The sequence below is a fragment of the Epinephelus lanceolatus genome, chromosome 17 (genome assembly GCF_041903045.1).
Source record: "Epinephelus lanceolatus isolate andai-2023 chromosome 17, ASM4190304v1, whole genome shotgun sequence".
NCBI lineage: Eukaryota > Metazoa > Chordata > Actinopteri > Perciformes > Serranidae > Epinephelus > Epinephelus lanceolatus.
Genome location: NC_135750.1, coordinates 12,780,872 through 12,796,054, shown reverse-complemented (window position 1 = coordinate 12,796,054; position 15,183 = coordinate 12,780,872). Strand labels below are relative to the sequence as shown.

At 43.1% G+C, this 15,183-nt stretch overlaps 1 protein-coding gene across 2 annotated transcripts in view; it reads left to right on the top strand.

Moving 5' to 3' along the window:
* Positions 1–714: 714 nt before the first annotated feature.
* LOC117248237 (spectrin beta chain, non-erythrocytic 1) overlaps positions 715–15,183 on the top strand; it is a 175,853-nt gene continuing 161,384 nt past the window's right edge. For both annotated transcript variants that reach the window (XM_078161009.1, XM_033613132.2), the window contains exon 1: positions 715–842. The gene's annotated coding sequence lies outside the window, so the exon portion shown is untranslated. The remainder of the gene's footprint in view (positions 843–15,183) is intronic.

The following is a 15,183-nucleotide window of genomic DNA, read 5'->3' as shown; positions in this document are numbered from 1 at the left end:
TCCAACAGTCACTCATTTGGCTCTAGTTGCATTTTAGGAGGAATCCTAGTGGCAGGGGTGGACTAAACCATTTTGCACCTTTTGGGGGTGAAAGGGGCCTCAGACAGTTCCCATTATTTTTTTTGTAAGTTTGATCTATAAACTGATTATTCAGCCACTTTTAATTTAGCTATGTCACTAATTACTTAAAAAAAAAAAAGCGAACCAAACTAAACGTTTCATTCCAGGTTTTTGGAGGGCCCCAATTTTGCCCCACTACAACCCCAAAAATCACTCATATCTGGATTTAATCCATTCAGTCTGATAACATTTCTAAAGTCTAGAGGAGCTGCATGAGTAGGCTACATCATTTTTGTTCCTATTCAAATGTTCCGGGGGGGGGGGCTAAACCACAAGTTAACTGTTGGGCTGGTGTAAGTCTCCGGTGGGCTCTTCCTGTGGGACCATGATGTGGACGATGCAATGATTTCATACCACAGATATCAAGCTCTTTTTTGCTTTATCTTTTCTGCATCAAGTATCTAGTTTTTGGGCAGAGTGTATACAATTTGGCACCAGAATTAACAGTGCCTCAAAGATGGCGCTCATTCTCTGTTAGGTGGTGAGGCGCCGCCCCGCCGGTGCTGCAGGGTGCCTGAACCGAGCGCACCAGGCGCTGCAGTCCGGGCCGTGGTGAGGCAGAGCAGAGCGGAGCTGGGGGGCGGGGGGAGGAAGAGGAGGAGGAGGATTGGTGGATTTCAGGACTCTGTGCTTCTGCGTTGTTTTTGCTCCGAGCACTCAGCAGTCCGTCCGTCCGTCCTTCACTCCGAGCCGGACTCCTCTGCACTTCTCCCGGCCTACAGGTGAGTGTGAGCCCGGTCCAACCCGGAGCCGGTCCGCTCCGTGCTGGTTCCTGCTGCCTGTTTCATTTCCCACCAGCCTCTGCACGGATTTGTTTCATTGTCGCCGGAGAAGCATCCACATCCACGACGGCTGTGTGTGTATATGTGTGTGTGGCGGGGATGAGCGTCCCTTATCGCGGGATAGAGGCAGCTTGTCTCGGGTTAATTGTTTAAACCTTCAATTAAACCTGCAGAACCACCCCCGTGGCGCAGCAGCGGGTTGTGGCGCAAACACACGCCGAGCAGCGACTCTCTTCTCCCGGCTGTGTGTCTCTGCTTTCCCCCTGCTTCTCCATCGTGTTGTTGAACTTGTGTTGGTGTGTGTTTGTGTGTGTGTGTTTTGGCTTTAGTGCGCCAGAGCTGCTGCTGCTGGTTGTTGTTGTTGTTGTTTTGTTGAACTCTGCAGCTCTCTGTATCCTGCAGCTCTCTGTGTTTCAGAACTGATGGAGGTCTTTTTTTGTAATCTCCCTGATGGAGATGGAGGTGATGGTGTTTGGGATAGTGGTGCAGGCGTGGTCGCCTCTGCTGACCTCACCCCCAGAGCCAAAAACACTAGAATATTCCCATAATGCTCCTCTGATATTCCTACAGGGACTCTCAGTCTCTGCAGTGACCTTCTCTGTACTTTATGGTGTATTTGATCTCTCCTGCTGTCACTGTATCACTCCTGTGATGACCTCAAACTGCATTTGTGCTGAATAATTGTACATTTATTCACATTTTGTAGAATATAGTTATATTTTTGCAGTCTTAAATGATCCAGGATGATTCTGGACTCTTCCTGTAGTTGTAAATACAGAGATTATTGTGATTTTTGTGCAGTTTTCGGTAGTTTTATATGTTTAACTCACACACGGAGTTGTTAATAATATCCCCGCAGTGATTTTGCAGATTTTCAAAGTGTTTTCAGGACACTGTAGTTGTTCTGTGACAGCAGAAACGCTGCTGCTTTGAGGCGTTTCTTTTTTTTTTGCGCAGACCCTGTTTCAAATCCTGTAGAGCAATTATGTAATCAGATACAGGCTGGACTGCTGCTTTCTCTCCTCCTCCCTCCCCTTCTCCATTTCTTTCCCCTCTCCTCCTTTCTTTCTGTCACCTCCTGTTGTCGTTCCACCCTGATTTTCTACCCTTCTTCTTCTTCTTTCCTCATGATGTTGCCTCCTATCACCCTCTGACTTCTCCCTTCTTTCTCCTCCACGTATCTTCTTTCTCACCTCAAATTTTCCCTCATCATCGTTTCCTTTCTCCCCCACCTGTCCTCCTTATTTCTTTGATGCAGCAACTGGGAAGCATTTGGCAACTTGTTGACTGAAGCCTTTAAGATGTCACAGTAAGGTGTCAGGTTGTTCTCATGTTCCACAGCTCCTCCTGCTTTCACAACATACTGCGGTGACACTAGGATTATCTAATGAAGTTTAATCCTTTTGGGTGTAAATCAGTTTTTAGAAAGAAATCATTTGGATTGTTAAGAAGTTGAACTCCATGAAACCATCATATCGGTGTTGGATTTCATGCCCTGCCCCCACAGGGAGGTCAGAGGTGAGGATTCAGAGCTCAAGGACACTGTTGGAGGAGGTGAAAGTCAATCTGTCAGTCCCAGTCTTTGTTTTAACTGTAAGATCATCTCTTTGCACTGTAAGATCTGCTCTTTGCAATATCCTTCTTCTCCTAATTTCAAAACATTACTTGGAAAGCGTTCCTAAGTTTCTCTTGCAGGTTTAAACAAGTTGTCAAAGTAAAGCTGCACAATTCTGCACCACCATGAGTCACAAGTTTCACCAAACTTGTAAATGACTGCTATCTTAAAAGCCCAGACACACCAAACTGACTTCAGAGATCTAGCGGCAGTGAAGGCCCCCTGCTGCATTGCCTGACATCGCTGTGTCTTGGCCAAAAAGCATGTGAACCCTCCGCAAAGACTAGAGCTGATGGCCAACCACTAGTACATTCTGCACCTGCGTGAGAGGAAATAACTCCTCACATCAGCAAACGGTGATAGTCTGTACATGACATTCAAAAAGGGATACCAGAAGTCCGTCTGAGTTAGCCAGTTAGCACATTAACAACATAAATCAATGTTGAAAGAACAAAACATATTTACTGTGCACCAGTGAACAGTAACACAAACCATCAAGAAGCGTATCTGCGAAACAGCTCAATGGCTAAAGAAAAATCATCTTAACTTCCGTAACCAGTTTGTTTTGGTCTCACTCCCTCCTAACTTTAGCTCTTTGTTTACTTTCCTCAATTCAGTTTCTGTTTATGTGTGCTGAGCTGAACTGACCATCAGAGTGATTTCATTCACCGATGGGCTCCACCGCCACTGACGCCGTTTCAACATGCTCAAATGGCTTTAAAAAAACGATAAAAAAACGAGTCCGACGTTACAGGATGCACTGCACTAACTAGGGCGATGCTTACCGACGGCCGATCATCAGCTTGGTGTGTCAGGGCTTTAAAAGTTAACATGGGGCATGTCACCTTACGTCTGCTAAGACTGGGCATTGTTTTAAACTTCTTCATACTGCTGAGGGATACCTGAGCTTTTGTGGAAATGCCAAAACTTTTTGACACTTAACTTTAAAAAAGTAGTCTGGGGCGACCTCTAGCTCACCTGATACAGTGGGCGCCACATACAGGCTGCAGCGGCCTGGGTTTGATTCTGACCTGTGGCCCTTTGCTGTGTGTCATCCCCCCTCTTTCTCCTGCCTTTCCTGTCTATCTTAGTTGTCCTATTAATTAAGACAAAAATCGTAGTCCACGATTTAATGTTGCACTTCTGTAACGTTGTCAGACTCCTGATGGACACAGCAGAACCACAGATATCATCCTTTTTTTAATCCAACACATCCTCTTCTCTAGTAAAAACCTGGCACCTACATTGTCCATTATGCAACTTGACTGCCTACAGTTCAGCCTGAGATTGGGGTGTGTTATGCTAGTAGCAGCTAATGTAGCCTGGAGCCTCTCGCCTGCAGCAGTGGTGAGTGGCGAGCTACACAGGAAGCATCTTTGTATCCAGACTAGCACTGTACTTTTCTAAAAACAGTCTAGTTTCCATGTGACGTTCGCTGACGTCGTCAGAACGCAGACCTGCTGCTTGTGTTTATAGGCTCTTTAAATAAAATGGAGCGAAGCCAGAATTAGATGGAAAATAGAACAGGGTGCAGCGGGGTTTATGGGAAATGTGGTTTTAATTTAAAGGAACATAGAATGTGGTACGCAGCATCTTTAAAAAACATTTTCTGGACCTGTTTCCTCTGATTTTAGGTGTGGCTTCATCTGAAGCTGGGAGCTAATAATTAGGTTTATGCATCCGATCATATCCGTCGGCGTGTCAGGTTCACTCTGCAGGTTTGATGTTGATGAAGATGTTTTGCTCACAAATGATCTGCAGGGACGTTTTAAATGAATTGACTCTCCTGCAGGAAACATGCTGCCGGGTGCACTTTGGCTCAAAGTCAGACTTGTTTTTTTTCTCTTTCCCTTTCACTAAGACCTCAGCGGTGGTGATGATGATGATGCAGGTTTGTCTCAGCTCGGCTCGGGTGGCGTGATGCAGAGGGAGATTTGAGCTGTAAATCAGCAGCTGTGCTGCAGCGTCTCAAATAGCAGGCAGCAGTCCTGAGCTCTCAGCTATATCATTTTAATACCAGGCTAATATTAAACTGAACTGCTCATGTCGCATTTCACCAGCGCTCTGAACAAGAGGAGGCTGTGAAGGAATACACGGAGGACTTCAGATGAATACTGGCCGATTACATAACCAAACTCTTACAGAGACACTGGAAGATGCTGTCTGAAACCTGGACATGCACGTTAAGACTAAGTTTATGTTTCTAAAAGCTAGAAACCTGCTCTGTAACATTTTGATTTACCTGAGTATTGAGCCTCAACTGTGTCTGTAGTCAATAACTGTAAGCTGGTAGAAACTGTCTGGTCAGATTGGTAATCTTGCCTTTTATTCTTTGATCAGTTCCTAATTGAAGTCATAATTTCACCAGTTTTAGGCTGTATTCTCTTGGGATGAGGTTCTTGTACAGTTGCTTTAGTTTGGAAAATGTTTCACATTTGAGAATTTTGGCTTCATTAGTTAAAAAAAAAAACAGTTTTGTACCACAACATTGATCTCAAAATATCTGTAAATTAATTGGATGATCAGGGCTGTGTTCAGCTCTGACAGAATGAAGCAGAATGAAGCAGAAAATGGTAGTAAATTGAACACCTTGTTTTGTTATGCAGGTGCACTGCCTTTCAATGCAGTGGGGGTTCAATTTAAATCAACACAAAAGGGTGTTATTGGCATGGCAAACACACCTCTACATGAGCCTGGTCTCACTCCAAAGTCATCAAAATCTGGTGCTTGGGGAGTGACAAGCAGAGTCAGAAATCAACAATAAAAGGTGTCCTTTAATGTCGGCATGATGCGTGGCCAGTTGCCGTTACAGTTTATTGGTGCCCGGCGGCATCAGGGGAGAAACGCGGCAGGACAACCACAAAAGGCAGCAAAAGTCAGAGTGGGGCAGGTGGGAGGTGTGGTGGTTTGTGGTGGCCAAACAAACACCGACTTTCACCCAGGAGAGCAGTGTTTGCTTCCTGTAAGATTCTAAAGCCAAACCCTGTTCTTTTTTCCTAAATCCAACTACGTGTTTTTGTTGTTGAAGGAAAAGAAACGTCAGTTTGCAGTGTTGTACCGACATAGTGCGCTTATTTTGGAAGAGACTGTATGTAAACTGTAGATTTCCTGTGAAAACAGAAGTGTATTTTGAAAGAAGACAATGCATGTAACAGGCAGAACTTGACTTCAACAACCAACACACCCAGGGTACCTTGCACATTGTATGTGGACATGGAAGGTCCATGACCAAACGTTATATTTATAGATTAAACTTTAGTATATATATTTTAGCAATATATTTTATCACAACATGTTCACGATAATATTGTATTGTGACTTAAGTATTGTGATAAAATCATATCATGGAGCATCTGGTGATTCCCACCCCTCCTTCAATGCCTGCTGCACACTGTTACACACCATTTTAAAGACACATCTCGTTCAACCCGGAAACTGATTTGATATTGAACATACCCCTGGAACTCCAGCAATTGCGCCACAGCTGGACTCGGCCCTGATTGGCTCAAATTGTTGTTGAATCCGACTTAACAGTAGCCAACTCATTCATTTAAAGTCTTTCTCTTCTTCCTCACATAAGTTTAAGATTAAGATTTCACTTTATAATCAGAAAGAAATTCTAAAATTTGTCTTGTGTCCAGGGACGTTGACTTTTCCACATGAATACAAAACCAACATTCAACCAAACGACCAAAGCCATACTACCACTGTTACAAATCACATCAAACATCCTAAAAACTGCATTCAGTGCATCAATTTATCACAGTTTGTTTTCCTGACTCTCTTTCATCCTCTCTGTGTCAGTTTCTGTGTCGCACTTAGTTTTCCTTTCTCTTTGGAGCTTGTTCCACTTCTCTTGTAAACACGTCTGTGAGTGTGTGGCTGTATTAATTAGTGCAGAACACTGTTGACAGAGTGTGTGTCTCAGTCTGGCTGTTTGCTGAACGAGGACGAGGACGGTGGTCCGGCTTGATTGTGGGGACACGGAGGAGGAGCGGCTGCAGTCATGTGAACAGAAACACCATAAAGAACAGGAACCTTTGAAACATGTCTTTGATCCACCTCTGTGTACAGATGGAGTCAGTGTCTTTGTAACAGACTGAGGAGAACCGCAGAGCCAGAGCACATTTTGTCCAGTCATGGTGTGACAGAGGGCAATCAGAAGGATGTTTTAAGTGGTGCACCAGCAATTTTGTTGTCTTTGAGTCCACGGGGAGAGAGAGGAAGAGGATTTTGGGAATGTTTTTGAGTTCTGATCTTTTGTTTTGTCCGACCAACAGTCCGAAAACCAAAACTATTGCGTTTACAATCATATAATACAAAAGAAAGAAGGACATCCCTACAGTGCAGAGAAGCTAAATCTGACTTAAATCATTAACCCATTAGCAAATTTGTCGGTAATTTTTCTGATGATTGATTGATTGATTGATTGATAAAATAATTGCTGATATTTTATGCACTGTCAGAGTCCAGTCACTCTCAATCCTGAATTCAATTTGTCTGTTTGTTGCATTCTGTATTTAGATATTCTTCTTTAAAATGAAAAGTTTTCAAAAATAATCACAAAGCTCAGAGAAAAAAACTTAAAGCAGATGTTGTGAATGGTGACGTTTTAGGTTTTCACATATTGCAATGTGATTGTTTCGTGTTTAAAAAGAAAATCTAAACATCTAACTCCTAGTGTTGTTTCAGCTTTTACGTCTTTCACCTAAGTTTCTCTTAAAGGTTTACTGTGTAACATTTAGGGGGATTTAGTGGCATCTAGTGGTGAGGATTGCAGATTGCAACCAGCTGACACTTCTTAGGGTTAGAATTCCCGAAGTGTTCGTGGTTCATGAGGTTTTTACCAAGAGCCAAATTATCAGAGGTCTTTTCCTCTTCAAAACAAACAGACCAGGTGATTTAAAACAGTAAAAACACTGAAAAAGCAGTTTCATTTTTCAAATCAGTGTTTCTCCGATGATGTTCGGCACATTGGAAATCAGTGCTTTTTCGACATTGCTTGTCGTGGAGAGGCTGCAAACTACAGGGGTGGACCCAAAAATGTGAACGGCCCTGTCTAGAGCCAGTGTTTGGGTTGACCATTCTGGGCTACTGTAGAAACATGGCAGTGAAACATGGCGATTTCTGTGGAAGAGGACCTGCTCCCTATATAGATATAAGCAGCTCATTCTCAGGTTAAGAAAACAGGACAATTTTTATTTCCAGGTGTTTATACTCAAAAGAAAACATACTTATTATGTTATATTCCATTTCTGCCGATATACCCCCCTAAATCACGTTGGTCCCTTAAATCACCAGCTCCTGTTTGGCTTGTGACCCCTTAAAATGAAGTCATGTCCTCTTGTTGTGATCCCTCATCTCAGTTTATGGTCTCAGTGTGAGCAGGTTATAAAATTTCCTTCTATTCTTTGCAGATTGTTTTTATTTGAAGGACTTTTGAGACATGAGCCAGGCAAAGTGTCTCGGCTTTTCTGCATTTTCTTCTTTTCTTTTCTTTTCTTTTATTTCTTAAATCATCATGTGACCCCTCAGATTCATCTTAAGACCCCTTAACTGGTTTGTAGGTGAAGAAAACCCAGAAAAGAAATAAAGTGAGATAAGTTTGGCACAATGAGGATGTTGCAGGAGTCGATAAAATTCATGAGATTCAGGTGAAAGATAAATCTTTCCTTATTGATTATTATGTTTTATTCAGGCTTGGAGGTTTCTGGTGTGTTCAGAGTAAAATGAAAAGTTTCAGGCAGAATCCAAAGAAGGTAGGTGTCACAGCCCCGCCCACATGGTTTGATTGACATGGGATTTGATAATGAGGGGTTAATGATGAAGACTGAATTCACAAACTGAAGATGTGGTGTTTTGTCCCTTTAAAACACAGAGCTGTGCGGCGAGTTGTATTTTCAGAAATGGGGCCAGTCGACCGTGTTTCTGTCCTTTTTCTTGTCCTGCAGTCCCTCCCTTCTTCCCTCTCACGCCTTTATTTCTCCTTACCTTCATCCCTCCTTCCTTCTTTCTCTGGTCACCTCTACTGTCTCTCCTCCTTTCCTCACCTTACACCCCTGTCCTCCTTTTACTCTGATATTTTATCATATTTTTTATCCCACTGCTCTCCTTTGCTTGTCTCTTAAACTGCCTTGAACTAATCTCTTCTTCCAGCCCTGTTTCTCCTCCTCATGTCCTTTCATCCCTCGTTCCTCTCATATTCTGTACGTACATTTCCTTAACTCACATCATGAAGCAGCTTTTAAACGTATATTTCCAACTGCAGTCAATCAAAGCGTTGTTTGAAAATTGAATAAATAAAATGAGAAACTAAAATAATGTTGCTGAAAATGTTTCAGGGATTTTACTTAAAAAGCAGAGAGCATCATCTGCATCCCTCCGTCGTGGATTTGAAGCTTAAACTTTAAGCTGAAAGAGTTCGGATGAAAGGAGGAGGAGAAAACTTCATCTTGAGGCCCGAGGATGAAGAGGGAGGTGAGGGAGGGAGTGATGGATGAAGGGAGGGGAGGAAGGAGGGAGGGGGACATGTGTGGGAGAGGAGAGGAAAGCCAGGCGGGAGCTGGTCCAACGGGAGGAGGAGAAGGGAAAGGAGGGGGTAGTGGAAGTGTGGGAGCTGAAAGAGAGAAAACAGAAGGAGGTGGGAGGAGGGATACGAGGAGAGCTGAAACAAAACCAGGTGCCAAAATTAGCACCGCTGAAGAAGGGGAGAAAAGAGGATGATGGGAGGTTTGTATCAGAGGAGGTGCGATCATGTAGTTGTGATAAAGAGATGAAGGATGAGAGAAAGGGTGGTAGAGGAGGTCCAGGAGGTGAAGGTGAAGAGAAAAATGAGGACATGAGTTAACATACCAGCTGAGAAATATTCCCAGGAAGGAGGTAAGAGGAGAGAGAGGGAGGAATGTTCTGGAAAGTGTCCAGCAGATAGGAAGTGGAACGGTGCGACAGAGAGGAGGGTACGAAGGAGCGAGAGAAGAGGAGGAGGAGGAGGAGCAGATTTTTTCCCAGTGGCAGAGCTTCAGCCAAATATAGAGACGTCTGATGGAGACGACCACCTTCAGCAAAACACTGCAGATTTTATTAACTGCAATCAATCAGAGTCCAGATTGACGGCTCATACACGTATACCATCCACTCATACTCCCTTTCCACCAACATAGAACTGTTCCCACACCTGCTTTTGAAAGGTTCGGAGCATTTCAACCAAAAATAAAGTGGTTCAGAACCCCAAAAAGTTGGTTCACAGCTGGAACCAAAGCATCACAGGCATTCCTTGACCTGAGGTGCAAACCATGGCGCCATCAGTGGGCGTGTCATATTCTTCAGGTTGGAAAGAGGAAAATGAGAAGTCAAGTAAAATCATTAGAAAAAAGCGTGCAGTGGTCTCATTAGTAGCTGGTTCATGTAGATTGTTCGGGTAAAGACAAATATCTGTTAGATAGCACCAAGTTTCCAAGAATCCTGAACGCAACCATTTAAAGAACCAGAGCTTATTTGGTGGAAAAACTGGATTGTTCTGCAGCTTTTGACCAAGTTACTCCATTGTTTTAGGTGATCAAACCTTTCTTTATTCTAAATGTGTTCAGTTGGGGGTGTAATGATACATTGATCTGATATATGGATTAAATGATCAGCGGTCCAGTATCAACCACGCAAAGTGAAAACACTGATGCATATCATCATCTTTAAGATACGCCTTTATTGTGAAATTCTCATAGGACGTCTGTGTCACCATTTCCGTCCAAGCACACCTCCTTCCTAAACACTCAATCAGTGCTAGCTGAAGACAAAGAGGATACTGAGTGATGTTGTCTTATATCGATTGCAGACCCCAGAATCAAATCAAAATCGTATTGTGGCAGATTTTGTTATATCAGCAAATATCGTATTGTCTTTATAAAGATCGCGTTTTGACATAATGAGGCCTGAAAGAGGCGTACGCCACTTCCTACGCCAAAGTTGTGATCTATAAAAACAGACTTGATTGGAGAAACTTTGACCCATGCTTACGAACATTATGTTAACGGGACATTGGTGACGCAGATGGTGAGGTGGAAGCCTGGTTGTAGAAATTTTCGTATACTTTTTGGCGCATGACCTTTTTGGCTTTTGTCTGTACTTACATTTTTAGTATGGATCCGACGCACTGTTTTATAAATGAGACCCCTGGTGTTTAGGACTTCTTGTCCATGGTTGCTTAAAAGCAAAGCTGTTACTTTGAAGCTTTTGTGCAAAGCATTCTTCAAAGCTTTCACAGTAAAGCATTAGCATTTATACAAAGCTTTAATATCAATGTGGAGGGAAGATTCAGAGCCTTTTTGCACCTGAAGGTCTCAACTATGATTCTTGTTTTTGAGCTGGTTAGTTTTAGTTTCGCACCGCAATGATGTGAATGCACTAATTCTGTTGTCTTTGTCTGTGTGAACTGCAGCTGCTGGTACGTGACGTTGATTGGTTAGACGCTTCTCCTGTCCTCTTATATCTTCACTCACATCCTCTTGCAAATTAATTTCAGTTTTCTCCAGCTGACAATTTATAAAATTGTTGGACCAAATATAGAGCCCTGTTCCCCCTGCACCAAAAACCCACAAACATCTGGCTTTTGAATTAACAGGAAGGGCTACCATGTTTCATTTTGTTGGGTTGTTTTCCCCTTTTCGGTTCTGACGACAGCCTGCCAGAACTTCCTGTAATTTGTTTGAAAGTCTGAACCATCCAAAGAAATGGTTTCACACTAGAAATGAACCGAGCCAGGTTCACTTTGATCTTGACTGAAACCTGCTTCTGAGGTTGGGCTGTTTGGTCTGCACCGTGGGTCGTGGAAGTTTCACTCTAAAATTTTGGTTTGGGTCAAATTGAGAAGTCTGAAAGTCAGGAACAAATGACAAAGGTGTGAAAGGGCCCTCTGAGAATCTTAACATCAGTGTGATGAAGTATCCTAACCTGTATTAAAGTAAGTGGTTTAGCCAAAAACAGAAGCTCCCATTTGGGCATTTTATCTGATCATCTATTAATAGTTTCTCAAGTGTGAAAAGTCAACTCACAGCAAGAACCCCTTTTAATCGCTTACTCTTTATTACGTGAAGCATGAATTGCAGGATGAACTAGAGAAATTCAGGGTACACACACACACATACACACACACACACACACACTTAGATATCAGTGAAGCATGGCATGTTTGAACTGTCTATTTGTGATTCTGCTTCTTGTCATTCTTGCATGTGTGTGTTTATATAGCTGGGTTACGTCGGGGTGAACAGGTTTACCCTCAGCAGGGGTCAAACACACACACACACACACACACACACACACTGTGTCTTTTCTCCCTACATCAAGCTTCATCAATCATCCCTGCAGTGTTGAAAGCTGCTCCGGTGCTTCCACTGAAACTCACATCAAGACTCTGATATGTCAGATGTTGAGGAATCAACAAGAGCGGCTTCGCTCTCTCTCTGTACGCGTCATGACATCATAGATGCAGTTTCTTTTATAAGGTTTCAGAAAGCCAAACTGATCATGAAAGCTACTTAGCTCGTAAATGTTCATGTAAATTTCCACCCATGTAAGAAAAAAGACCACATAAGCTGCAGTTACACACCCGTGATATCTAATGAATAAGATATGTGAACAGAGTGTTTATAAAGACTCGGCACTAATTTGCAGCAGGAAGTATTTTCCATCTGCATGTTTCCAAAAAGGCGTCCAGCTCAGATTTTAGATTTGTCGGTTTATTTCCCGATAGATGCAGGCGGCTGCTGAGGCCAAGCAGATGGAAAAATCAGGGTGTTTCTATCAGGCCAGAAAATATGACTTTAGAGAAGATCTTGTTTGACTTTCTCTAATTCCTCTTTGGCTTCTAACACTCTCCTAATGATCAGTTCAGTCTGATCTGAACACTCTGCAGTCAGGGCTGCTGCCTAATTAGTTTTACAGACGTTAGATGAGACAGCAAAACCTCCCAGAAAGAGGTGGAGAGGAAGGTACAGAGGACTGAAACCATCAGGTTAGAGAATTGATTGTAGTTATTACTGAGGGGAAACCTGTGAGTTTAATTTGTGGATTATAGTACAGTACAGTACACTAGTGAAACATGTCTGTCATGGTTTACCACAGGTCCACAGTGAAGTCTTGGTGTTTTGTTTTGTCCAAACAGTGATAGATATTCATTATTACTTTGTTATGAAACAGAGATAAGCAGCAAATCCTGTGAATGTCTGGAGCTCACACCGAGCCAGTGATGGCCCATTGGTGAGCATCTGTCGCCCTAGTTTTTGCGGTGTGTCTTGCACTATCGGCCCTTTCCGGCTTTTTGAGGATGTTGAGTCAGCGTCAGAGCCTGTTGGTGATGGAATCCCTCTGATTGGCAATTCAGTTTAGTAAATGAGAAGAGAAAGGGAAGTGAGGAAAGCAAACAAATGGCTTAAGTCAAGAGAGTATGAAACCGAAAACAACTTATAACAACTAGCGCCTTGAATCCGTCCTGTTGGCCTCCGGTTTCCCTTTTTGGGTGACAAATACAGACTACAGCCGTCTGCTGTTATGGAGAGTTATTTCCTCTCATGCAGATGCAGAACGTGAGGGCTAGTTGGCCTTTGGCTGTAGACATTGCCCTACGTTCAAGTGCAAGTTTTCGGCTGCTAGGTAATCCAATAGTCGGCCTTTGTCACCAATTATTTGATGTATGTTTGGTGTGTCCTTGACGCTATGTGCAGAAACAAGATGCAAGCAGAGTTTCTGAGAAAAGCTCTTGTGGTTGAAAATTAATTACTAATTGCTGCAGAATAACTGCTTCATCAAAACGAGGGCTGCAACTAATGATTACTGTCATCATTGTGTCCTTTACAGACTAGTTCTTAATTAATTGTTTGGTCTATAAAACACAAAGGTTCGTGAAAAATGGCCATCACAGTTGGTTAGTCGAGTCCAAACTGAACCTTTTATAATTTTCATTTTTTCCAATTAACAGTTTAAAACCCCCAAAAATTCAGATATGAATTCAAATAAACACAAGAAGTTTGTGCTCTAAAAAAAAAAAAAAGGATCAGCACTCAGTGAATAACCTCCTAAGCCCTATGATAAGCTATTATGGCAAGGCTTAACTATACAGACCAGTGAGCAGTGATAACTAACATGTCTTTAGGGTCATCGGGTGGGAACCTCCTTTCACCGGTGTTTCGTCTTTCGTCTACACCTCCAGGAGGCTGGACAGTGATCTCAGCCCAAACAGCACTGCCACCTTCAACCAAGCCCAGGCTCCGTTTATGCGAGCTCCAGGCAGAAGCAATGCTGATACTACCTTTACTAGCACATTCACCATACTCTATTTCACACGCTACATAGCATAACTGCAATGTAAGCTAAAGTTAAAGGAGATAAATGAACTCACAGGATCAGCAAACACACTCACTTTGCAGCATGGTCTCAAACAAAATGGATTCAAATAGGCCACTCCCACACTTAAATAACCTTCCTCTTCCTGGATTTCCTTCTTACTTACACATGGCTTTCTCAGCCCAAACAGCACTGCCATCTTCAACCAAACCCAGGCTCCATACATGCGAGCTCCAGGCAGAAGCAATGCTGATACTAGCTTTCCTGTCACATTCACCATACTCTATTTCACACACTACATAGCATAACTACAATATAAGCTAAAGTTAAAGGAGCTAACTGGACTTACAGGATCAGCAAGCACACTCACCTTGCCGCATGGCCTCAAACAAAATGGATTCCAATAGGCCACTCCCACACTTAAATACTTCCTCTTCCTGGATTTCTCCTGACAGGAAGTGGATCTCTCCACCTGATCTCAAGGAGTTATGTGCCCTGCTTAGTAGTTCCCCCTGCTGGCCCCCAGCTGACATTATTTCTTCTGTAATAGATAAACTGGCTGCATTTAATTGCTTCATCTGACATTTCCCTCACTGTCTTCCTCAAACTCTGTCCCCGCACTCCGAGTTCCCCCAGGAGTGAGACAGTTGATCTTGCTATGAATCCCCTACACCCCACTTCCACTGGACAAATCCTAGTCTTCCATCCTCACTGCTCAGCTTCTGCTCCTAAGTCTGCATATCTAAGCTTTTTTCTTTCATAGGCTTCTTCCACTGAGTCTTCCCAAGGAACTGTCAGCTCAATGAAATAAACTATCTGTTGACTCACTGACCACAACACTAAGTCAGGCCTCTGCCTGGTACAGACTATTTCCTGAGGAACAACAAGCTTTCCCCCTAAATCTACTTGCATTTCCCAATCACAAGCACCTTCTAGGCGGCCACACCCTTGCCTCCTCACTAACTTATCCCTTCTGTATTTCTCTCCCTCACGGACAAACTGAATTACTAAGCCCCTATCCTTAACACCTTCTGAATTCACCTGTCTTCGTTTCCCTTCGATGCCTGCAGCTAAACATTTCAACACCTGATTATGTCACCATGTATATCGGCCTTGTGACAAGCTAACTTTACAGCCTGACAAAATATGCTTTAAAGTTGCGGTACGTGAACACAATGGGCATGATGGGTCCTCATTTACCCACAGTTTTAGGTTCTGGGGGGTTGGTAAGAGATCGTATGTAGCCCCTACCAGGAATCTAATACGATTCTCCTCCACACTCCACAGGTCCCTCCAACTAAGCTTCCTCTTCTCTACACTTTCCCAATTCAA